General features: G+C 36.2%; 1 pseudogene; it reads left to right on the forward strand.

Moving 5' to 3' along the window:
- Positions 1,342-23,262, forward strand: LOC109842376 (annotated as a pseudogene).

The following is a 27,460-nucleotide window of genomic DNA, read 5'->3' on the forward strand; positions in this document are numbered from 1 at the left end:
GCATCAATCAACACGTGTGTATATCAACCAACGCGCGTTCGACGGTCAATTCCGCAACGAAGCATGCAATTCAATAAGATAGTCAAACACGTAAAACAGCGGAAAATACAAGTCTTGGAAGAGTCGGAAAACCAAAAAAAAGTGTCAGGCTTCGGAACCCGCGCCTATGCGGGATGGCCGAAACCGACCCGCACCAGCGCGGGTCGGCTTTGGCCGACCCGCGGCCTGGCGGGTCGGCCAAGGCCGACCCGCGGGTCAGCGGGTCGGCCAAGATTAACTGAAGATAAGGAGGAATCCATCATTCTTATCCCAAAACCCGCATCCGGAGCCCTATAAATACAAACATAAGGTCTCCTTTCAGCGGGGGCGATTTATTATCAAGACGTGGAGGTGCTGCTGGATTGAGGAGTCAGGGAGCACGAATTTTAGCGAAGGCAAATCAGATCCCGGCGAACTCCGACATAAAGAATGAGCTATTCAAAGGATCTGAACCACGTCCGTCCGTTCCTTGAGATTAGGCTTGGTCTTAATCTCGAGAAGAGCTTTGATTTCGCTTGGTCGATTTTAGCGCTTCAAATCAAACACTCACTAGGTGAAAGCAAAGCTCTGCCTAATTTTTAACAACCGGATCTGATCGACGGTCGTCCACGGATAAACCCCAGCACAGGCAAAGATCCCACACAAGCAGAAGATCGATAAACGATCTCTGCGTTTGTTTAACGAGAATTGTATTTTTTTTGTTTTCATTGTGTAAAAGTCTTATAAAAAGACTATCTTTTTGTTTTCATTGTAACAACCGAAGTTGTAATGAATACCGCAATGAATATAACAATTTTCGACGGAAATAGTAAGGAAGGGGGAGATCTACTATTAGAGAGAAAATACAAATAGGATTTACAATCACACAAGGTCTCACAAATAAAACCCTCAAACAATCTCTCAAAACTCTCACATTTTCTCTTTTCTTAAACTGTCGACACCTCTGTACTTTGTTACAGCCAAAAAAAAATCTACCATTTCCCCCCCTTTGCACACAAAACCCTAGGAACCGACGCGTGCATTTATAAGCACAAAGTCAAGTCGGGTGGGCCTCTTAGCCCGCTGAACAACATGAGAAACGCTTCTCGTGTTGTTCACGTGCTCCTTTCACAATGTGGGTCCCCACGTTCACTTCTCCCACGCTCGTGGCCCTCACGCGTTTTGCTCCCGCTGAACTCGGCGTCTGCGAAGAGAGTGGCCACTGCAATCACATGGGTGTGGCCCATCTCTTCGTTCACATAAATGCCCAAATCTCCTCTCCCTTCTGTCTCGCTCCTCTCCCTTCTATCACACAGTCACGGAGAGAACTAGATAACTGAAATGGCTCTTTCTTTGAATTTGCTACTAGTTTTCACTTCTCTTGCTCTTGTTCCTCTATGCTTTGCTAACTACTGGTCTAGTTCCAGTGGCTTCTTCTACCCTCAGTTTATGATCTTTCTTGCCCAAAAGCACAGCAGACTGCGAAGGGCGTCATTGAGAAAGCATTTTATAAGGATAGAAGGATGGCTGCTTCTTTGCTTAGGCTGCACCTCCATGATTGTCTGGTGAAGGTAAAGGCCAGGAAGTGTATTTTGGTTTACTTCAGCTTGCACATACTCTTGTGATTATAATATAATGTATTAAGATGACCTCAGTAACGTAGTTAAGACTAGAATTTGTATTCAATCTTTCGGTGGACTTATTCCTACTTTTCACTCAACAGATATTCTAATCGTGCATTAAATGGTATGTGATTTTGATTGATGATCATTAAGACCCCTGAAACATGTATAAACTATTTGCTTCATAAAAAATTAAGATTGTAAATTGAAATTTGTAAATGACAGTCACCTCTAACGGTGTATTAAATGCATGTGTAGGGTTGCGTTGGTTCAGTGCTATTGGATAGTTCAGGCACAATCATAGGTGAGAAGCAATCAAACCCTAACTGGAACTCTGCTAGAGGCTTCGAGGTGATCGATGAGATTAAAGCAGCATTAGAGAAAGAATGTCCTGAGACAGTGTCTTGTTCTGATATACTGGCAATTGCGGCAGCCGGCAAGAGACTCCGCTGTTCTGGTAATACTCCAAATATTTGCACCGAATAAATATTAACTGTCAATAATTTGCACTGAATCTGAAGCTTTAAAATTACTGTCATGTCAATGATTTGCACAGTGCTTGCGCCGTATATATGTCTGTGTTGGATAATAGGGTTTTTTTTATATTGGTCCCTCAAATCATTCATATTTGCAAATTGGTCCCTCGAATCGTAGAAATTACTGTTAGGTCCCTCAATTCTTGGGTTGTTTTGAATTAGCCCCCTCAAATGTTCCTATTAGGTTCCTCAATTCTTAACTTTTTTTAAATTAATCCCTCTAATCACGAGTAAAAGTATCAATTACAGAGATTACAAGTAAAATCTATCATTGTGGACTGTCATGCCCTCCGATTCTCATAATTTTTTTTCATCAAACTTAATCTTTCCGGTCGCTGTTATATTCTTGGGTGGAGGGACTAATCTGAAAATAAGTCAAATTTTGGCGAACTTAATAGCAATTTCCATGATTTGAGAGACTAATTTGAAACTACAAAAGATAGAAGGAACTAACATAGTGACTCAATTATGGAAAATTTTCTTAAAAGAGATCGAATATCGTCTACTTTTGTATGTGAGAGTTTAACCTTTTTTTGGACCTCTTTGCTGAAATTCCTGGCTCCGCCATGTGTCATCAGCATCTCTATAAGATCTTTGACCATCTTTGGATGCATCATATGTAGGCTAATCAAACTTTATTCACTCTCTTGATGCAGTCAGACTTCGCGCTGTACTTCATTTCCCCTTCAATTTCAAATGAACTCTGGTACAACCTGTTACGTATATCCAGGTCAACTTGTTTAGAAGTATTATGTGTTTTTTTAAATCTCAAAAAAAAAGTTATTAGGTGTTTTTGGAAGCTAAGTAAACGCTAAACATAGCATGTAGCTATATAAATCAAATTAAGTCAAAAACTTCAGGTATCTTTGATGAGAACAAGAATTGACAACCTTTCATTTTAGCTTAGTTTGAATTTTTGTAATTTGAAATTTGAAATTTTCTCTTTATAACATGGTTGTAATGAGAAGAAAAGATCAATAAAAAAAGGAATGAAAATGAAATGAAATTTGTGTTGGCTAAACTTGGTGTGAAACCATGGGTGTGAAACCCTAAGCCTACTCTTGTTTCTTCTTTTTCTCCTCAGCCGTCCGATCTTCCCCATTGCCAAATCCAGCCGTCACCTCTTCTTCGTTCTCTGCTCCACGTAAATTCCCCACCCACGTCTTCGTCTTCATCCCTCAACAATAGCAACCCAAATCAGCTCAGCTTCGTCCCTCCCACAAATTCCGCCACCTCAGCCCACCTCAACAGCTGCCCTCTCCTGCTCCTCTCCGCCTCCACAAGCCATGAGATCCATCCCTTCCCCAGCTTTTCCCCACCTCCAAACAACCGCCAACAAAACGCCACCACCAGTTCTTCTCCCTCCTCAGCAGATCCGTTCAACACTCTCCTGCTCTCCTCCCAATTGAGCACCCCCACAAACCCAATTCCTTCCCTTGTCATCTTCCCCGACGAACAGTATTCCCACAGAGACAGCTTTGTCTCCTTTCATCATTGTCGCCGAGTTGGATCTGACCTCAGTTCGACCGCCACCTCCCTTCGTCCTCCTCAAGCGCCGTCCGCTCTCCCGTCTCCTTAAGTCGAAGTTCACACCGAACAGGGAATCACGCAGAAGGGAAAACACAGAAGGGATCAAAGTATATTTGTGATGTGTGGATTTGTTGGGCTAATGGGCCTTGGATTTCTCTTAATATTGTGGATAGTAAACTCTCAACTCATTAATTTCTGTTAATCTCATAATTATCAGTTAATTGCATGCGTATTAAATCTCTAAACTATTATCATATATTCACTGCTTAATTATTTTGTGAGTTGAGAGAACTGAACATGTGACTGATTAATTTTGATATTTAATATAGAACTTGCGAAATGATAATTAATATTGCGATTAAAATTGTTTGAACTTGGAATTATTCATAATTGTTGATGTAAAATCTTATTAAAATCCATCTGTCGCATTAACTGCTTTAATTAATTTCCTACCGAATAAACTGATTTTTGACGAAACGGTGCTTTGTTCAAATTAGATCGCTGATTCTGATAGACCCCATGTTTTGTTTCGCATCAATCTTGGTACCAACTTTTTATTTAAATTCATAGCATGGAGCCCACGACATTGGAAACTCACGATGCACGAGCTTCCGACAGAGACTATACAACCAAACCGGCAATAGCCTCCCTGACCCCACCCTTCTCGACTAATCCTACGCGACCAATCTGAAGCAACACTGCCCCAAATCCGGCGGCGATCAGAACCTCTTCATCCTCGACTATGTCAGCCCCTTCAAGTTTGACAATTTCTACTTCAAGAATCTCATTGCCATGAAGGGTCTTTTGAGCTCCGAGGAGATCTTGTTCACTCAGTGTTGCGCGTCGTGCGGAAGCGTGCTCGACAACCAAACGAGTCGGTGAGCGATGAAAGAAGAAAACCAAACCAAATACGAGTGTAATTCATAAAAATACGACACAAATCAAACCAAACACAGAGATTTACGTGGTTCGGCAATTATCTACATCCATGAGGAGATGATGGGGAGATTTTACTATATGGAGGAGAAAATACAACGGGTTATAACTTACAAAATTACTCAAATATAACCCTAACCAAAGCTCTCAACTCTCTCACAATATCTCTCTCTCAAAGTGCACACAAGACTACTAATTCTCTCCTTAAGAAATGCTAAAAAATGTGTTTCTATTTATAACAAACTCAATCCTAAACAATGTAGGAATATGAAAACGAGTCTACCATACCCGGGGGTGGCAGACACCACACCCCTGAAAACAGGACAAATTCTGTCACACCTGGATGTGGCAGACACCACACCCCTGACAACAGGGGACAGATTCTGCCACCTGGGTGTAGTGGAGCCTGTCTTGCTTATTTTTCACGTTTTTCTCAATTTCTTCATCGTTTTCACAATCAGAGCTCTGCAATGATGGAGCTCGTGAAGATGTATGCGGAGAGTAACGAGTTGTTTTTTGAGCATTTTGCCAAGTCAATGGTTAAGATGGGGAATATTACTCTGTTTACTAGGAAGAGGGGGGAGATTAGGGAGAATTGTAGGAGTATTAACCATTGATTTGGGGTTTGAGAGTTGTGTAATAGATGAGTGCTTTTGTTCGGAGGAAACTGTTGTTGCTTTTTGTTGAGATATATGTAATATCAGGGTCTTATGTGTAAAAGAGTTTTGTAAGGCTCTATATAAGCCCAACCTATTATCAATAAAATTAAGCTTTTAACCTCACTTCTATTCTTTATTTCATCATGGTATCAGAGCCCTAAACCTAGCTGCCTCTCTCTTCAACAAATCCGCTGCTGATGAGGCCTCGACGACGACCTGGCTACGACGAAGCCCTACGAAACCACGACGACCGACGAAGCCGACAAGGACCCTAACGATGACGATGATGCTGACAGCCTTCCTGCCCTAGCCGCCGACGAGGTCCAGATCTACGCAAGCCGATGAGGCCCCGACAACGACGACGAAGACCGAGATCCAGATCTCCGACGACGACACTGATTCTTCCCCTTTCCCTAGCCGCTGACGAGGTCTAGATCTATGCCTTGATTCCGAGGTCAGAACCCTTCAAGTTCTAGGGTTTCGAGACTTTTTTGGTTGAAGTTTGTTTCTTTTTTTTGAGAGGTCAGAACCCTTCAATCTCTCTCTCTTAACTTTGAGGAGGTGAAGGGTGAGAGTTTTGTTGCTGGAGCCGAGGGGAATGATTTGGGTGCTGCTGAACATGAGAAGAATGGGGACTTGCACATATTAGAACTTGTTGAGGCTGATGCTGAGGTTGGTTCAGAGAAGAATGGGGAGCTAGCAGCTGCTCAACATAAGAAGAAAGACTATAGCTTGATGTGAAGAGGGGTATGCTCGAGTTAAGGGAAGGAGGAAGGTCAAGTGTAGGATCCAGATTTGTGAGCTCGGTGTGAGGAAACCAAATACAAGTTGGATCGATGACGGAGACTAGCAGGAATCCGTTGGAGGAGATCATCAAGAAGTTGAATCCTGAGGAGATCTAAACATTGATGCAACTAATGAGGTTGTCAGCGGGAGAGGGCTCGACAAAGCCACCGCCTAAGAAGGTGGAGCTTCCACCTATTGATGTAAAACTCGATGGGCCAGCAACATACCTGAGTTGGTCACATCGGGTGAGGTATACTCTCATAGGGAGGAACCTAGAGGGATATTTGATGGGGGAAAGGCTGAGCCAGTTGAGGGGTCCGCAGGGAGAGATGAGTGGAAGTCTACTCATATGTTGGTGTACATCTGGCTCCTCAACTCTGTAGTCCAGCTAATTACTGCCACAGTGGATGGCCTTAGGAATGTAAAGGACGTCTGGGAGAAGCTGAGGAGAATGTAAGATGGGGTGGGGAATAACCTGAGGGTGTTCCAGATCAAGAGGGAGATTAATGCTACAGTTCAGGAAGATAGGACTATGCAGGAGTATGCCACAGAGTTGGAGCGCTTGTGGCTGGATCATGATCACTTTTCACCCCGATCAAGCTGTAAGGATCCTGAGTGCAAGGAGCGAGAGGCCTTTATGCAGGAGAGGACCATGTTATTTCTCCAGGAATTGGCTCCAGTATTTGAGCAGAGGACTGTGATGCTATTAGCCCAGACAAAGATTCTCTCACTAGAGGAGGCAGTCTCGGCCATGATACAAGAGGAGAGCTGCATCAGGCTATAGGCTGGGACAGGTGGACTTCCAGGTGAGAAGTCAGCACTGGTGGTCTGCAACCCATGTAACACTGGATTCAAAGGGGAGACTCGGTAGTGCTAAAATTATAGTGAGGTAGGGCATTTGAGACGGATGTGCTCTAAGCCACCCAAGGAGAGAGATTGGGGTGGATGTGGATAGGTTGGAGGTCGTGGTCGTGGAGGTCGGTGAGGTGGGAGAGGAGGTCATCGGGTGAACCTGATGGTATCAGAGGGAGAAGAAGAAGCTGAGGTGATCTTCACTGAGGAGGATCAGGCACTCTTGGCAGTACTAAGGAGGAAGCAGAGGGCTGCAGGTGATGTGACTGAGAGTGCATCCACCTCCTTCCATAGAGGAGACTTTGTCACTTATGCCTACCCAAACAAAGGTACGGATGACACACATGCCCTTACGTCTATAGCCACTACTAGATTCATAAAATGGATAATAGATGCTAGAGCATCTAGACATGTGACAGGTAATGTCAGTGAGTTCTCATCCTATTGTCACTTGGCAAAGCCAGAGAGCATCCAGATTGCTGATGGTACAGCACAGGCTGTGGTTGGTAAGGGTACAATTAGTTATACAGGTTCTGTAACTTTGTCTAATGTTTTGCATGCTCCTTCCTTTCCAATAAACCTTTTATCCATTAGTGCCATTATATTCCAACTAAAATGTGTTTTCTCTTTTGATATTCCCAAGGTGATCTTCTAGGAGAAGGGGACAGGACAGAGACTTAGGACTGGCACGTGGCGTAGTGGACTGTGGTACCTGGACTGTGAAAGGATGGACTCAGCGTTGATATCTATGGTTGAGAAGATAGGAGTAGGAGGAACTGAAATGAGTGTTGATGATATGTTGATACTCCATCACCGGCGTATGGGACATAGCTCCTTCAATGTTTTGAGCAAGATGTATCCAGTGTTATTTGAGAAAGCAAATAAATAGAAGCTCTTATGTGATGCATGTGAGTTTAGGAAGCTTACTAGAAGCTCCTATGTTAGTTCTGGTAATAGGAGTTCTTGTATGTTTGAGTTGATACATTCTGATGTATGGAGACCACCCTGTACTACAAATTCCATGAATGGCTATAAGTATTTTGTGACTTTCATTGACTACTTTTCTCGAGTTACATCGTTATATCTGATGAAGAATAAAAGTGATGTGACTAGTTGTTTTAAAGATTTTCATAGGTGCATCTAGACTCGGTATGAAGCAGTGGTGAAGGTGTTAAGATCAGATAATGGGACAGAATATACCAACATGGCACTTGGGGAGTATCTGTTAGTTCACGGAATACAACATCAAACCACATGTCCATACACACCCGCTCAGAATACGGTAGCAAAGAGGAAGAACATGCATCTTCTAGAGGTTTCTAAGAGCATGATGATCTCGATGAATGTCCCAAGAACATTATGGGGGCAAGCAGTCTTGATAGCTGCCTAGTTAATCAACAGTGTCACGCCCCGCTTCCCAAAATACTCGGGAATCAGAACGTGAACAAGTCCGCGACGTATTAGATTGAGAAGAAATATGCGTTACCATTTTTTCTCTTTTTCTTTTCTTCTTAATCCAATACGCTAAGCGTCTAGAATAAATATAATGCGAAGTCATAGGTCCCCGATCACAATCAGCAAGAATATAATAGACAACCTCAGAATAAAATTATACATATCACAATGAAAATCAGCAAGAATATAATAGACAACCTCAGAATAAAATTATACATATCACAATGAATATCTTCCGAGACATAATATTCGGGTCAAACTCAGAATAAAATTATACATATCACAATGAATATCTTCCGAGACATAATATTCGGGTCAAACATGCCCTTATACAAATTGAACAAATGAATACTGAAGAAAATATAAACTACATCGTTCAGCGGTAATAGAAAGGAAAATACTACAAGAACAACTGAGATCATCAACTAAGAAGAGATATCTGCTTCGGCCTATTCTTCAACTCTATCTGCAAGACACTTCTGTTGAGAATCCTCTAGCTCCTGACGATCTCCCAGATGAACCTTTTCTTCCTCTAAGTCTGACGTACACCAGAGAAAACAGGTGTACGTCAGGGTGCATGGCACACGGCAAGACCCCACAAAAGAAAATAGAACAAACGAAAACCAAAGCGATAATAGAAATGACAAAAGGACGTACAACTGAAAATCCAACCAAATCAACATGCGAAAACACTATTAAAACATGATAAACATAAAGCATCCAAAATCGATCAGGTAATGAGGTCATGCAGCTAGCGATCAAACTAATCATCTCAGTATCAATGTCATACAACTAGATGGAATTAATATTTAAAAATCTACAACATGAGATGTAGTACGTCGAGAGAAATAATCCAAACAAGGAAACCCTCATGTATATACCATATGTATCGAATTGTAAATAAATAAATATTAATCACGATCTATGTACGAAGAGAAACATAACTGGCCTACATCTCACAAGAAATCATACCTAGCTAAAAAACAAAGTCATGTAACTAGCCATTCTATAACAGGTTACTGGTCACATCTCACATAGAGTCAACGCTCCTATCATCGGATACTGACTGTTCACAAATCCCCTACGTGCATCCAATCCCGCTACACATGCGGCCAGAGGACTACACGTAAACCGTTTTCTGCCTAGTCCGAACTCAAGCACAACTCGGGTTACGAAACAATATCATTGACTAAAGTGATGTACACACTTCACTTTAGCCCTACAAACCAACCCCAGTGGCGACACCAACCAATGACGCGAGCCTGAAAGATACATCAATAGCCTTATCCGATCACATGAACATTAACTTCCCCATCCCAACTCTTCTCGTTTTTCTAAATCAACCATAATCCTCATTAAAACTCGGGTTCATCACCTAAACTCGGTCAACGCACACACATGTGTCACTAAGTCTGTTCATGACGCACGAGGCCACTAAGTCATGAACTACTAAGGGTTCTCAAACACAACATGGATAATAAGAATCATGGAATCGACGATTGTTTTGCACATCACACGTTCATAAACTAAATTATTTCAAAATAAATGATTCTTTCGCAAAATAAATTCTTGTAAATAAAAAAATTATTCTTTTTTTAAAATAACTTCTTATAATTTATCATAATTCTTCCTCAAATGATTCAGTTCTCAAATAAATTCTTTTTAATTAATATAATTATTCAAAAAAATGATTCCACTGCCGAAATAAATTCTTTTAATTCATAATAATTATTCTAAATAATCTTTTTTCAAAATAGTTTAACCATTCAAATAATTATTTTTTCAAAATAAATTATTTTAAATTATCTATTTAATAATTATTCAAGTCCAACTCTTTTTCCAAATAATCTCTTTGCTCATAATAATAATTCTAAAACAATTTAAAATAATCACTTTTACACAAAATAATTATTCCTTTAAATTACTTATCATAATATCATTGTTAATATTAATCATCCACAAGCCCACGCAGATAATATCAATAATATTCATATGGTAACATGATCAAATCACAATCAGATTGAAGCATGTAATTAATTCATATTATATCTAAAAAATGAAACGACGAGTCAAAGAGAAAGGGATCTTGCCTTGGGTTCGTGGTGTCGGTTCTCGGCTGAGGTGGTGCGTCGGGGAGGAGAACGGCGACAATGTTAATTCTACATTTGGATCTTGGACCTGACAAAACAGTTTGTGTGGTAATTATATAAAGATACAAGTTTAGATTAAGATAATGACACATAAATATTGACAAAGAAAATCTTACATAATTTATAAACCAGCTACAAAAATTATCATGATGATGTTTTTCCAATCGTTCAACATTCCAATTAGGATGCTCTTCACGTAATTCATCCTTGTGAATTCTGTTCTCAACATGAATTGTTATAACATTAACATCATATTATTTTATATATACATACATACTAGTATTCATCCCGTGCTAAGCACGGTATCTTTACCCATTATTTTTGTGCGTAATCTTAAACATACTTGATATGAGCATTGAGAATATTTGATGTCTTATATGAAATCAATGGTAAATGCATTATTTTTTGTTCATTTCTATAAGCTAGACTAAGATCAACAAAATACACAAATAGAGAACATTTATACAGTTAATATGAAATCATTTCAACTCCAAAATGTAAACGCCAGTAATAGTTTGCAAAGTTGAGAGTGGAAAAATAAGAACCTGCAAAAATGGCAAAAAATTCCCAAAACAGGATCATGATACTTCCCCTTTCTTTACTTCTACATCTCTCTAAATTAGAAAATTGTCCGTCTCTTCTTCACGCTTAATGAACATTCACTTCTTTCAAGATATAAATCTAAAGAACAAAAGTTCCCAAAATTATAAATCTTACAGCATATTTTTAAGTTATACAAATTTAAACTGATGCTCTACTTAAAGAAAACCTTCGGGAGATGAGGCATAAAAATCTGCAGGCTTTCCCTTCAAATGATCTGACTTCCGACATGGAGTTCCTAGATCCATCTTCGCTTTATTGGTCTTCTTATAAGTTTTAGCATAGGAATAAGAAGAAATATCAGTCTCTTATGATAAACTTCATTTGGAAAAATAAAATTGAGAAAGGTAAAAATACCATGTTCGCAGAGATTCGAGCATTTTGGATGCTTTCCTAATCAGAAATTGTATAATCAGAAATATCGCACCAAAAGGGAGGATTCAATAACGGAGGGAGGATCATTGACGTCTGACGGCGACGGCGGGGAGAAGAAGTATTAATCTCTTATGAAAAACTTCATTTGGAAAAATAAATTTGAAGGTAAAATTACCCTGTTCGCAGAGATTCGTGCATTTCAGATGCTTTCATCATCAGAAATTGCAGAATCAGAAATATCGCACCAAAAGGGAGGATTAAAATCGGATGGAGGATCAGTGAGCAAAAGCAAAAGAAAACACAGATAATCAAGAAAGTTGAACTGCGGAAGTTGAATTTGATACTAACCTGAATAAGATTTATCTTGAACTATAATGTTGTTGAGGAAATTGATGAAGAAGCAAGTGTTTGAACTTCGTACTGACTTGTAAATATTTCTTCAACTTGTATAAACTGAATTGGAAAGCAGTGTATAAACTTCAAATTTGTGGAAGCAGATCAACTGAAATCTTCTTGTGGAGAAGTTGAGTAATGTGGCCAAGAAGAGTGGCAAAGTGTATCAACGTGTCTAATGATGACCAACATGGCCAACTTGATTGTGGAAGTTTTGAGCTTGGTAGATGGTTGTGGGGAATTGCTCAGCACAATAGATCAAATTTTGAATGTTGTAATTTTGAAAGAACCCAGTTCCACTCTTTCTTACAGTTATTCACTAATCACCATACATCTCAAAAATCTCTGATTGTAACTGCAAGTAGGATGAAGAAAATTCAAATAAAACAACAAAATAAAATAAAACACATAGAATCAAGAAGGATGAAGAAAATACCAGCAATAGCCAAAGAAAACACAGAGAATCAAGAAAGTTGAAATGCGGAAGTTGAAATGCAAGAAGAATCAAATTCACCGAATGCTTCTGATAATAATAATGCAAAGGGAACAAAACTGCACAAAATCAAACAAAACTAAACCACACAAAAAAGAACCCCCCAAAAGCACGGGCTGTCATTTTACTTGTAACACTCTCTGTTCTCTTTGTTATACGTATATATGTATAAATCATTAATCATATCCAATTTCTTAGGTATTTTTTTTGAAACAAACACATGATTAGAAATTTACCTCTATTGTCATACATATAAAAATTACCTCTATAGTCATAGAAGTTAAAAATAATAGACTCTTTTTGTAGCGTAATCTCTGAAATAAAGGATCATTCACAAGAGAAAAATAATCATCAATCAATTATTTTAAAAAAATTTGTAATAAAAGAAAGTAACAATTGTCTATACAATAAAATTCAAAACTTGTCATAAAATATTGACAAAGAGATTATTCATTATTGATAAGGATACCAACCAATAAATTACGTTAAATTTCAAATAAATGCCTAGTGCTAGATTAATGACTTCAGTCTGCTACTCTAGCTACACATAAAACTAATACATTATAGCAAAGCAAATTAAAAGATAGACTTGTGAATTTAGCCTAGATTTTGAAATAATTTATACCAATTTCACTTCTAAAGCAAATTAAAAGATAGACTTGTGAATTTAGCCTAGATTTTGAAATAATTTATACCAATTTCACTTCTAAGGCTTTCTTGACATGAATAACGTGAATTTAGCCTAGATTTTGAAATAATTTATACCAATTTCACTTCTAAGGCTTTCTTGACATGAATAACCGTATCTAATCCAGGTATAGACACCAGTACTTGTATTAGTACCTGTGATCAGCAAACAAATACATATACGATAATTATCATGTCTGATACATATCCAGTCCATTTGCACATTAAAGTAAGAATTTGACATTAAAGTAAGAATTAACCTTCATTACACTATCTTTCTACATGAAAGTCTGCTGAGTTCAGGGCAAACCTCATCAGATAACTTTGCAGCAGTGGCAAATCCATTCTCAAATCTCTTGGTGAGGTCGCGAACAGAGAGGCGCTGTTGCTGCTCCACCAGTTGCACAGTTTCTTTACCAACAATCTCCTTATAAGGGAAGGCACTTCAGGTTGAACTTCTAGATCAATAATCACATTATTTCCTCCGATTTTATAGTTTGGGAATCGATTTGATAGAAAATCCACATTTGATGACACAGATCGAATAAAAGCCTATTTGTGAAATGTATTGCCAAAATGAATTGTATTGCTAAAAGCACGAGTTGTCTTCGTCATCAAACTGATATTAAGTGCTGTTTTCTGCCATCATAATTTACAGTCAGTTTTATGGTTAATTTTACAGTCAACGTACCATTACTAAGGAACGCCAAGAGAACTAATAAAAATTATGTCCATAATTTACAACCAAAAAGCACAACCTTTCGGTCAATCCCATCAAAAATTGCTTTACTAAAAAACGTTTTAAGATAATCCAAGCATCTATGTAAATTAATCAAATATCAACCAAGCATATTCAAATTTAACACAGATGTACATAGAAAAGAGAGACGTGTTTCAGTTTTTAAAGCTCATTGTAACAACTTAATTCAACACGATAGGTAAAAAAGAATATGAATTTGCTAATACTTACAATGATGATCTCCTCTCCGACAATGAGATATTAATGTGTTTTTGAAAACACGATGTTGCTCTGCATAATAAATAAAATTAAAGGCAATTAGTTTATATCAAATGATATTATCCCATTTTCTCTACAGTACACTTCAAGATTACAGTAATCATCAAGTGTTAGTTATATTTCAATATTCTAACTTTTATTTACAATATAAGTTTAAATTTCCAATAATAGTTTAAATAACTTTGTTTGAATCAAATTTTAGTGATATGGGATAAATTTCAGTCATATAATCTAGTATTTATATTTATTGACATGAAAATGCAGTACATATAATCTAGTACATATAGATTTCAATTTAACACAGATGGACAAAGAAAAGATAGTACATATAATCTAGTATTTATTGACATGACAATTTTGTCTGAATTCGATCTGCATGTTGTCCATGTTGGATATGGATGTGCATGTTGTGCATGTTCAGGAAACATTCCCTGGAGATGAGCGTGGATGAGTAAATAAAATTCATGGATTGAGGTTTAAAAAAAGCAAGTCAATAGCTTGTTTTAGGTGCCTAAACTATTCAGTTTGCAATACAGAGGGGAAAAAGAATGACTGGATAGCCTTTATATACCAATGAATTTAGTAATAGCGATATGGCTTATTATACCAATGAATTTAGTAGTTGCAATATTCCATTATGCGAGAATCATCAACTTTTATCAACAGTTTGACGGTGCAGAAGTTTCCTTCTAGGAATCTGAAGTTATATATGTAGAAATCATATAAATGAGAACAATGAGCTTAGCAGTAAAAACTACAGTTCCACAACACCAACTAAAGACAGAGGTAACATTGATAGTCTCACCAAGAAATTTTAAGATTCTTCCCATGGAAACATCAATTCCTACTAAAAATGGCAAGTGAGATAAAAATCTCATGCACCCCCAAGCTTAAACCTACTGGACAAATTTTAAAGTATATGCCAGTAGCTAGCAACAAAACAATGAATACCCAATCTTACAAAAAAAAAAAAAAACAGAAACAGAGAACTGATACATTACAACAATGCATGTCATTTCTTAGATATTAGTCACTACATACATGCCACATTTCAATATGGCAATAGTCGCACTATAAAATTAGCTAAGATTCTGATCTAGAAGCACATAAGTATGAGCTTTATGGCCGAATCAACCACTTATAAAAGCTCAGATAGGAGAAAGATTGTGAGAAACAGAAAAGCAGCATCCAAAATCTACTAAGCGCAGCCAGCGGTGAAAGGCAATAAGCTTCTACACTGATGCTTAATAACAATTATGTGAGTTTTTGCCAAAAAATCATCCAGAGGGCAGTAATGACAATTCTAGGGCAGTCCAGGATTAGCTAGCTCCATATAAGATGATAGAAATTGGTCAAGGAATGATCAACAGGAACCCTTCGGAATTCTTGGATACTGCTTTTTTATGAAAAGATCAGAAGCCTGTTCATCGGCGTGCACTACCACCAGCAATAGGTGCCTGAGCTGATGCATAAGCATTTGGTGCCTGAGCTGATGCGTAAGCATTTGGAGCTTGAGCTAAATCATAAGGATTTTATGCCTGTTCAGCTTCATAAGGATTTAGTGCCTGGGCTGATCCATAAGGATTTTGTGCCTGTTGAGCAAGATAAGGATTTGGGTCCTGAGCAAATCTATAAGGATTTGGGGCCTGAGTTGATCAGGGTGAAATTTGTTTAGCAACAGATAACAACCTAAATACTTAAATGACGTTATTATTATTATGTCATATTTATTAACTAACCTCTTTAATCTCCTATAGGGTTTGATATTTCTTCAGATACTTTCCCACAATATCCAAAAATAGTAACTTGCACATTAAATGATATAAAATAATTAGATAGATGTATTATGATGTGTGCAACATATCTAATATGTCTCAATTATAGATAATAACAAATCCTATGATGTGTGCAATAGATCTAATATGTGTCGATTTTAGATAAAATTGATAGGAAATCGAAATTTTAACAAACTTAGTACAAAAATTATGCTTTCCAACTAATATTATTACGACTATAACTTTGTAAGGCAAGATACTAATAATAATAAAGGGGTAGTTTGGACATCATGGTATCGTGGGAAGTTTGGGAAATGGGCGTGGTATCCTGGGAAGTTTGGGAAATAGGTGGATTTTTATATCCATTAACTCCTAGTTTCATTAGTAATAGCGATGTGGCTTATCAAAATATTTTGCAATATTCTTGAGATCATAAATAACCCTACATTTATCTTGCTGCAGGCTCCAATTTGCACATATCTACTTCATTTTAATGCAGATGAACCAATCACAGAGGAGGGAATTGAAGCGTGTACATAATGATATATGCTAGTAAACAGGTGGGATAAAATCCATCCTACTTTCATCAGTTCATAATGATATATAGCTAAGCATCTCATAATTGTATTTAGGCACTCTACGGATCAAACATATGCTAAATATTTTTTGCTGGAGGTTCCAATTTGTATCCTCAGAACCAGCTTTTATGAGGGTGGAACTACACTACGTATGTTCAAGAATTATTGTATTTACACAGCAAGTTGAACATCTAAGCAATGCAGCAGGTGACTGTAATACATTCCTTGATATCGAAAATTTTGGTTAAGCAGGACCATTGTTCCTTAAAGGCATAAACAAATAAAAAAGGACAGCAATCTCGACAGAACCTTGGAGATAAAATATATACTTACAATGATGAACTCCTCACGGACTGAGATATTGATCAGTACTTTGAAAACACGATGTTGCACTGTAGAATAGATACATATGAAAACAATTAGTTCTATTCAACTCAGATTATGCCATTTTCTATAAGGTACAATTGAATATTATAGTAATAATCAAGAGTAATATAACACCCTAATGACATTATTAAATAAAGCATAATACCAATGTAATTGATTCCATTGAAGCGTTTTTGTTTATATGCATATGAATTTAGCATATTTTCTTGCACATCTATTTGTTTTTACGACAATTGATAATTTAACACAGATGGACAAAGAAAAGCTAGTACATATAATCCAATATTTATTTACATGGAAAAAATAATGAACCTGTTTTTATATTTTGTTTATATGCAAATGTTTGGAATATAATTTTTGTAGGACTATGAAAGTTATAGTTCAGAACTCAACGAAATCATAAACTATCAGGCGGAATAGTATCTTTTATATGAGCACAAACATAATCTAATTACAGAATGTCATAATCTTCGTTTTATTCATCTAAACATATCGACCAAATTCATAACCGTATAATGAGTTTGTTTATTATTCATTTCAACACAGTTGGACAAAGAAAAGCCAGTACATATAATCCAATATTTATTGACATGAAAATTGAAATTGAATTCACTCTGCATGTTGTGCATGTGGGATACGGATGTGCATGTTCAGGAAATTCATAACTGGATAGTTAAACATATCGAGGAAAGTATAGATATTTCTCATTCAATTTTAGTGAGCACTCAATTATTTAGCTTGAACTATCAGGCGGAATCTGAAATTATTTATAAATTAATTATAATTTTATATTTGATTTCACTATTTGTGTAGAACAGAGTGTAAGCATCAATAGAATTGAAATGTACTTTATAATGTAAGCCTGCATCATACTTATTCAAAATCAAAATAATAAAATCATCCTTACAGATTTTATTTGTATATTAAAATATAAAGGAATTAAGATATCATACTAAATCAAATTCATAAAAATCAAAATCATAAAACTCATTCATACTGAGCCGTATTTTTCTAGATTAAGCAAGGAAATTCAGTGATGATTACAGCATCAATATCAAGTTTATTACACCATGCGGAAGAGGAAATCACGAACTATCAGGTGGAAGATGATATCAATTTTATCAAACTCAGTGACGAAATCATGAAATCAAGGCAAAGGTTTACCTGAAGAAGAAATCTCTCACACCAGACGCAGAAGATGGACTCAATCCTCTCTATCTTTTCTTTAGTCTTTTCTTTAGGCGGAATAGGGAAGAAGAGGGGATTTCATAATTTCTTTAGACGGAATCGGGAAGAAGAGGGGAACAGGGCAACCGGCAATTTGATTGTGGGGAAGTTTCGCAACGTGGCTTTCGTGAGCGGGGAAGATATCGCAACGTGTCCGAAGTTCTCTCACGTGGCGAATTTGAAGGAATGGCGGTAAAAATGGGCGGTTGTGAAAACACGATTTACAATTACAATTGAGAAGCAGTTTTTCTGAGGTTAATCACGTTATCAATGGACGGCTGTGGTTTTCTGAGGTTAATTGCGTTATGAATGGACGGATGCTATTAAATGATCTAAAAAAACGTGGATATTAAAAAAAATTACTGTTCACACAGAGATTTTCCTTTAGTTATAAAGGAAAGTAGATATATATGGTATATTAGGGTTTTGAAAATTTAAATAAAAATAACAATAATTATGGAAAAATTTAAATAAATATATAAAAAATAGCTACACATTAAAACGTACAAGTTGTACTAATTCAACCAATAATATGCAACAGTAAAAATAATACAGTTAATTGTAAAATTAAACGAGAATATTTAATAAAAATATAATTACTTATATTTAAAATCAAATAATTATAAGAAAATTATCTATACAATAAAATGTACTAGCTGTATTAATATGACAGCTGATACACAATAATAGAAATAATACAACTAATTATACAAAATAATACGTAATAATAATACAACGTATTATAAGAAATAATACGTAATAGTAAAAATAATACAACATGTTATTCAAAATGATACGTAATGGTATTGATAATGCAACGGATGAATTCTAGAAAATTTTTTTACTGCACTAAAGTAATTTATAAATATTAAAGTCATTTAAGTAAAAATAAAATTTAGATTTTTAAATCATAGAAATTTCTAGAAAATCGAGAAAATACAAATACACTTTTTAAAAATAATAATAAATATTTAAAATACCAGAAAATTATTTTAACTAGTATCAAAATTCACGATCATTACAAATAGGATGCCCTCAAGAGTGTTGGAATGGAAGTCTCCGTGTGAGATACTGAAGGGAGATAATGGGGGGATCCTACCATTAAAGGTGTTTGGCTGTGTGTGCTTTGTGAAGGACAATAGACCATCCGTTGGGAAGCTTGATCCCAAAGCAGTGAAGTGTGTTTTTGTGGGATATTCTGCCACACAGAAAGGGTATGTTTGTTGGAGCCCTATGGAGAAAAGGCTATTTGTAAGCATAGATGTGCGCTTCCGAGAGTTCGAGCCATACTACACATTAGATGTAACTTCACCCTTTGGCGACTCGCCTGATACTGGAGGTATGAGGCGAGAGGGGGAGAATGGTGAGAGTTCGGGGGAATCGATCTCTTTATCAAGTCCTTACTCGGTTGAGCAGGGAGGATTGGTTGAGGAGGAGCGGGAGAATGAAGAAGGAAAGGAGGAGGAGGAGACAAGGGGTGTTAGGCCCATAGCTTAGGGGGAGTTGCTTACCTATAATAGGAGGGGGAAGCAAAATGAGGTGCCTACAGTGCCACTAGTGCCATCAAGTCCCTCATCCCGTTCCACTCCGACTCCTGAGACATCTACACCACCCTCTGATTCAGGTGATATGATTCCTCTTTCTCTTGCCCCTCTCCCCACACAAATGTCAGTAAGGAGGACTACTCGCAACAATGCGGGACATCCTCCTGAGAGATATGGTTGGGATCTTACTCAGTTTATTTTCTATTCAAACATATCACCTTCACATGGAGCATTCATTGCATCTTTGGACTCTGTTACTTTACCTAACAATTGGCAGGTTGCTAAGAATGATCCAAAATGGAAGGCGGTCATGCATGAGGAGCTAGGGGCTCTTGAGAAAAATTATACCTGAGAGTTAGTAAAGCTACTAGCAGGGAAAAGAGCAGTTGGATATAAGTGGGTCTTCACTGTGAAGCAAAATCCAGATGGGCGGGTTGAGCATTACAATGCACGCCTGGTGGCAAAAGGGTATAGTCAGACATATGACATTGATTACGATGAGACATTTGCACCTGTAGCGAAGATGAGCACTGTTCGGATGTTGATCTCCGTGATGGCAAATGGTGGGTGGAAACTACACCAACTGGATGTGAAGAATGCATTCCTTCATGGGGATCTAGTGGAGGAGGTGTACATGGATATACCACTCGGATTTAGCACAGGTCAGATAGTGGGCAAGGTCTGCAGGTTGAAGAAGTCTTTGTATGGGCTAAAGCAGTCTCCTCGAGCGTGGTTCGACAGGTTCAGGAGAGCCATGATAGGTATGGGGTGTCAACAGATCAATGTCGACCACACTATGTTCTTTCGGTGAAGTGGTGGCCACATTACTATGCTCGCAGTGTGTGTGGATGACATGATCATCACAGCGGATGACGAGAAGGAGATTGCCCAACTCAAGGTGAGACTGAGCAAAGCGTTCGAGGTGAAAGATCTTGGTCTGCTTCGATACTTTCTTGGAATCGAGATAGCTTGAGGAGTAGAGGGGATTGTTCTTTCTCAGAGGAAGTATGTATTAGATCTTCTCCAGAGACAGGGATGTTGGGGTCCAAACCTGCAGCTGCACTGATCGACCAGAGGTTTAAACTGAGTGCTGAGGTAGGAGAACTAGTTGATCGTGACAGATATCAAAGGCTGGTAGGTAGGTTGATATATTTGAGTCACACACGTCCGAATATCTCCTTTAGAGTAAGCGTGGTGAGCCGCTACATGCATGACCCGAGGAAGGGTCATATGGATGCAGTGTACCAGATCCTGAGATATCTGAAGAGTGCCCCCGGCAAAGGGCTGATATTCAGGAGGAATGACCACATGAACATTGAGGGCTACTGTGACTCTGACTAGCCTAGCAGTGGCGATGATAGGAGGTCTACCTCAGGGCACTGTATCTTTGTAGGAGGCAACTTGGTCTCCTAGAAAAGCAAGAAGTAGTCAGTGGTGACAAGATTGACAGCTGAAGCGGAGTACAGGGTTATGGCCTTGGGAGTTGCGGAGTTGTTATGGCTGAAAAGCATGTTAGTGGAGCTGAAGCTAGATCAAGGAGCCAAGATAAAGTTGTGGTGCGACAACAAGTCAGCCATCAACATCGCTAACAATCCATTGCAACATGACAGAACCAAGCATATTGAGATTGACAGGTTCTTCATCAAAAAATAGTTGAACAATAGACTATTGGAGTTAGGTCATGTTCCAACTAAGGACCAGGCAGCAGATTACCTGACTAAAGGGCTTAGTTCATTAGACTTAATTAGAGGATGTGACAAGATAGGCTTAATAGATATCTTTCGTCCACCTTGAGGAGTGTTGAGATATATGTAATATCAGGGTCTTATGTGTAAAAGAGTCTTGTAAGGTTCTATATAAGCCCCACCTATTATCAATAAAATTAAGCTGTTAACCTCACTTCTATTATTTATTTCATCACCTTTGCATTTTGTGTTGGGGTCAAGGTGAATGGGGTTGTTGTTGCTTTGTTATAATGGGTAGGTCTTGTTATGTAATTTGTTGAAATGTACATTAATTAAGAATAAAATGCTTTGTCATTTTAAAAAATTGTACATATTTTTTTGCTTGTCTCCTAACATGATTTCAACAAATCTGCGCTGCATTGGTTATATAATTAATTCGGTTGTTTATTAAAATGTTTTTTTTTCTAATTTGAATGGTTGAAATATCCTATAGCTTGAAATTCTACTTTTATTTTGAAAAATACGTTTAAATATGGTTTTTTTTTTGTTTTTTGTTTTTTTTGGGTGGGTGGGTGGCTTGGGGAGGGGGGGATCTTCAATAATTTCACATTATTCTCGAAATCTTTAAAATTTCTGATACACCCCTCAAATCCTAAGGGGACTTGCAATTTAATCCCTGAAGTATGGACAGACAGAAAGTGGTGCTTATTGTAGAGAGGTGTGCAGAGACACGGTAAACCCGCTCTGGGTAAAGCTCGCAAAGGTGAAGACAAACTAGAAAAGGTTACAGCAAAAAATATGCACTCACATATTTTTTCCAATTGGGATGGAGAAGAACCAAATATTTAACGAATAGTTCGATATTTATTAGCGTTAGTATTTGATCATATTCAATTTAATAGTTCATTTAATAATAAAAGAATAGTCTTTATTATTCAGTTCATAAACGAATAGGATTTAACCATAGATATATCTGGTTCGTTTGTTTAATAAACTATTCATTTATACTGTTTAGTTCTTAAAATTTCATTTTTCTACTTGCAAATGTGGATAAATAGATTTTCATTTGTGAATATTATGTATCACTTGTTGGATTTAATCTAATAAATCTATTTGTGGGCACATATGATTAATCAATGTGTATTGCTATCTTTCAGGATAACCCACTAAAGTGATCAATTAAGTTGGGTTAATTTGGTATTTAAATAAGTCATGGGGTTATATGTGCAGATACCAGGTTGCAATTGTGATTTATTGAGGGGCTAAATTACAAAAGTACAACATCTATAAATAAGGGGTTATGGTCCCTAACCTAGGGTTACATTCTCTAATTCTCTATACCCCCATCTAGCTAGAGAAATTCAGATTTAGAGAAACCCTAAGGTTAGAATATCCAAAACCCAAAATCAAGATCAATCTATGGAGCTCTTTTTAGATTTTTGTTAATCTCTTTGAATTAATCATGGCTATATGGTTTTAGATCTCAAGTTTTGATTTAGATCTAACATCACTAGGTTGCATATTCATCAAATATATCATGTTTGGCCCTATTGCAAAACTAGGATAAGGAATATTCGCCGAACATCTACTAGATAATTCGGAAAGACTACCCAAACACTCTTAATGAATATTCGCAAATAATTATCAAATATTCTAATACTATCTTAATCAAATTCTAATACTAGTTTCCTATTTGTTTCGAATTTGAATACAAATTCGAATAGTCACATCCGAGTCGAATACGAATACAAATACTGGGGTATTAGACTCAAATTCGGTTTCCATCCCTATTTTCCAATATGCTACTATCGTTAATTAGTCTTCTTTTGTTTTTGATAATGTGCAGATCTGCATGGATACCAGCTTGGTTCCCGAAATACGGATCTCATAGGCGTGCACAAGGCTAACGATGCGTTATCAACAACAAATTTTTCATTTCCAAATTTCTTAATTTAGTTACATGAATGTTATTATGTTGAAATGTATATCGAAATGTTGAATGATGATGTAATATTTTCCACATTATAAACATAGTGCGCGAAAGGACTAAGAGCTACTCTACCGGCCGGGTATGTGCCCTACCTATCGTAGGAAGTAAAAAGAGTAGTATGTTCATTTAAGTTGCTCCTCTATAGTTCAGATTGCCTGCATAGTGCAGAGTTTTGATAGGAATCGTGCTATGCTCCACAATAACATTTTTTAAATGAATGGATAAATACATAACACATTTTTGGCCCATTATACCCATTGATAAAATTTATCATGGTGACTTAACGAGTTTACGGATGGAATGTTGCTCACTCAACCGGAAAGGTTCCATAAAGTTAATATATCCCCTCAATTCTTCAAGGAACGTAAAACTAATTTTAATTAAAAATGTCTTTTTTTGTGTGTGTTTGTGTGTCTAAGGTTGTCCAAATGGGCTGGCCCGGATTTTTTTGGTTTTTTTAAAATTTTAATTTCTTTAAAATTTTAAGAATACATAGCAAAAAATTAAATAAAATTTTGATAAAAACAATCATATTATTAATCACTTGCAATTACATAATTTACAAATACAAAAAATTATAAAAATTAAAATGATAAAAATAACTTCTTTATTAATAATTAGTTAATCATCTACAATTATAAATTTATTTTGGATGAATACATACCAACTAGGTTGACACCTACTCATCTATATCACTATCATTTGTAACTGTTTTCAAAACAATTTATCATAAATTTTTAGCTAAGAAATAAAAATTACAAATTGACGAATAATATCTAATCTTCATATCTATTTGCTAGTCCCAACTCTTTAAATTTATCTTCAATATTAGCCATCCGATCGATGCCTTGCGTTCTCTTCTCGTACCTCCACTAATCTTGTAGGCACATTACCGCCTGTACGATATACGGATCTAACGATGTCCTGTGATCGTCAATCAAACGTCCTGCTGTGTTGAAGGCGGATTCCGAAGCTACCGTGGAAACCTGCATTTAGTAAGTCACGAGCCTTGATGGAAAGTATATGATATGAAACTATTCCATATACTTTCCACCATTGCAAAATATCTAAACTATTATTTTGACATTTAACTAAAGATGCAGTTAAATATTGATCAATTTCAGAAACATCCGCTGATGATCCAAGTCTAGATCCACCAGTTAGCTCAGCTACCATTGATTCCTTATCAAAACTCACACTTTGCCCCGACTTGAACTCGTAGAAGCAGAAACTATAGACTAATGTGTACTTACACCATATTTAGCTACATACTCATCATATAATCTTTGAAAATAATTTCTAATGGTATTATCATGAGTAAGAGTAGTATCAGTTTGACCATCATTAGTGTCTATTACCATGTTACCGTGTAAAGAATGTAACAAACTTCGAAGACCAATATCCTTCAAACATGGATCAATAAGAACCCCCAAACCAAAAATAATAGGAACAAACCTAAAATACTTATTAAATTTACTTTACATTTGGAAATCATACTTTCAAAATAATTATCCGTACGATATTTAAAAATTTGTAAAACAGCTATAGTAATGGTTGGATAGTAACAACCAGATAATAACATAGTAGCATCATAAAAAATTTGCAACATCTCTTCTACATTATATATAATTGTCCATTCATCCTTAGTTATTCCATACATATTACCAGAGCTAGAACTAGAAGTATATAAAACAATAAAATCATTTATAATTTCTTTATATTCTATTGCTATATTTAACATTGCATAGGTAGAATTCCACCTATGATCAACATCTTTTGGAATTAGTCTAGGTTTAAAATTTTTTCTTTTACAGAATTATTTCCATCTTTTAATTGTTTGTTTAGAAGCATTATGAGCATAAGTTATTTTCCTAATCTTTTCTATCGTGGATTTAATTTCACTAAATACACTTTGAATAATTAAATTTAAAATATGGCACACACATCTAATATGAAAAATATTACCATGTCATGGCAATAGCAGAGATGCTTTGATATAATTAACAGCTATATTGTTATTACTTGCATTATCTATTGAAAGAGAAAATATTCTTTCTGAAATTTCTAATTTTATAAGTTCTTCAATTATTAAATTTGTAATATTAATACCAGTATGTGACTCTTCAAATACAATAAAAGAAATAACTCGTTTAAACATTTATAAATTATCATCAATTAATCCAGTGTGCTATGATACATAAATAACTAGTTTGTGTTCTAGATGTCCAAATATCAGAAGTTAAAGAAAATTTACAGTTTAAACTTTGAAAATAAGAAATTATTTTTGTTTGTTCCTCCTGATAATATTTTAAAATATCACATTGATAAGTTTGACGATAAATTTTTTTAAATGTGGGATAAAAACCATATGTAAATATATCTTCAAATTCATCATCTTTTACTAATTTGAAGGAAGGTTTTTAAGAATAATAAACCCGATGACATATTTTCTTGCTCGGACTATGTCATAATTCCAACTACTGAGACTATCAGAAGATAAGGATTGGGAGAGTAAAGATTGTCGGATATTACCTTGAAGCGTCTGACTTTTGTTGTGTTTATCTAAATGATGTTTGAGGTAGTTGGTACTGTTCTTATGATTGAAAGAACCCTAGAGGGGGAGGTGAATAGGGTATTTGCTAATCTAATCTGATTACAATACTAAATTAAAACTTATTAACAATTTACCCAAGCAAATATGATATTCAACAAGTTATTTGCAAGGATACGTAATTAAAAAAAGGCGATATAAACAATGAGTATAATATATGAGCAATAAGAGCCAAATAAAAGAGTACACCAAAAACAAACGCAAACACACAATATGATCACGGAGTTCAGTTACCCTCGACCTATGTATCTGATCCTCACCCTCGAGGAAAATCTCCACTATCAACTCAAATAACTACACAATCAGTTTTCAACGCTCGCTGATAAATATTTACAACACATAATTGTAATCATACAATACACTCTCTAAGTGTTGGCCTAGCCCGTGTCACTCCTCTTGGAATTGACCTCTCTCTAGGATTTACTACCGATGTCACTCCTCTTGGAATTGACTCTGTCTCTCACCAACCACTCCTCTCGGTGTCCTTGTATATTACAATGTGATCTCAACAATAAAGCACAAGTAAAAATGATTTGTTCTCTAAACAAGATGAGAACTAATTGTAAGCTCACTCTCAATAACCCAATCACAACCCAAATATACTATATGTGAAATACTAAAAGCTCAAGTGAGTTGTGTGTGCAATCAATGAGAAATAATAAAATCAAACTCAAATTAATCTAGCAAATATATATATAAGAATCAAAATGAAAATGAGCTAGATTAAAGAGTTAGAAAACTTCTCTAAACAAGAGATGAAGATGTTGAGGATGAAAGTCTCAAACTTAAAATTTGAATTCCTTCTCTTGTGAAAACCTCTTCACATAAACGAATTTTGATCTTCAAAAACTTGAGATAAACAGCCCAAAACCTTGTTAAAAACCCTTATAAAAAAACCAAGGCAAAAGGGGTATTTATAGCCCCAAAAAATCAGCTGCCAAAAACTAGCCGTTGGCTGGAAAAATACGATCAGTTGACTGACTACAGTGCGTCAGTCGACTGATGGAATTGACCGTTGACAAATTTGACAAATTCTGGATTTTTTGCGTAGCTAACTTTATAAAACAATTAAAAATATCAAATCAATTATAAAAATCATAAGATTTTGAGGAAAGTTTCTATGAATGTATATAAACATGTTAGACAAAGAATTTATGAAATATCACTTTCCATTTGTGACAAATTACTATTTTAACACAGATATTCTAGATTCTAAAAACTGCTGAAACACTTGATTTTGTAAAATCAATTCAACATAGTAAATCAACTCCAAAAATGATAAAATTTTGGAAAATGTATGTAAACATGTAATAGAACATTTTAGAAAAATAATTTCTCAAATTTAATTTCCCATTTATGAAAAAATCATTTATTTTGTAAACTATTCAATAATACGAAATCATCAAACACTTGGTTTTAATAAAACAATTTCAAACAAGCTTGAAAATTCTTTTGAATGAATTTATAGACTTATGAAAAGATGTAAAATAGTATCACTAAGTCAATAATCCACAAACACGTTATTTTCTCAAAACAATAAACATATTATTTTC

Source organism: Asparagus officinalis, chromosome 5 (genome assembly GCF_001876935.1).
Source record: "Asparagus officinalis chromosome 5, Aspof.V1, whole genome shotgun sequence".
Classification (NCBI taxonomy): domain Eukaryota; kingdom Viridiplantae; phylum Streptophyta; class Magnoliopsida; order Asparagales; family Asparagaceae; genus Asparagus; species Asparagus officinalis.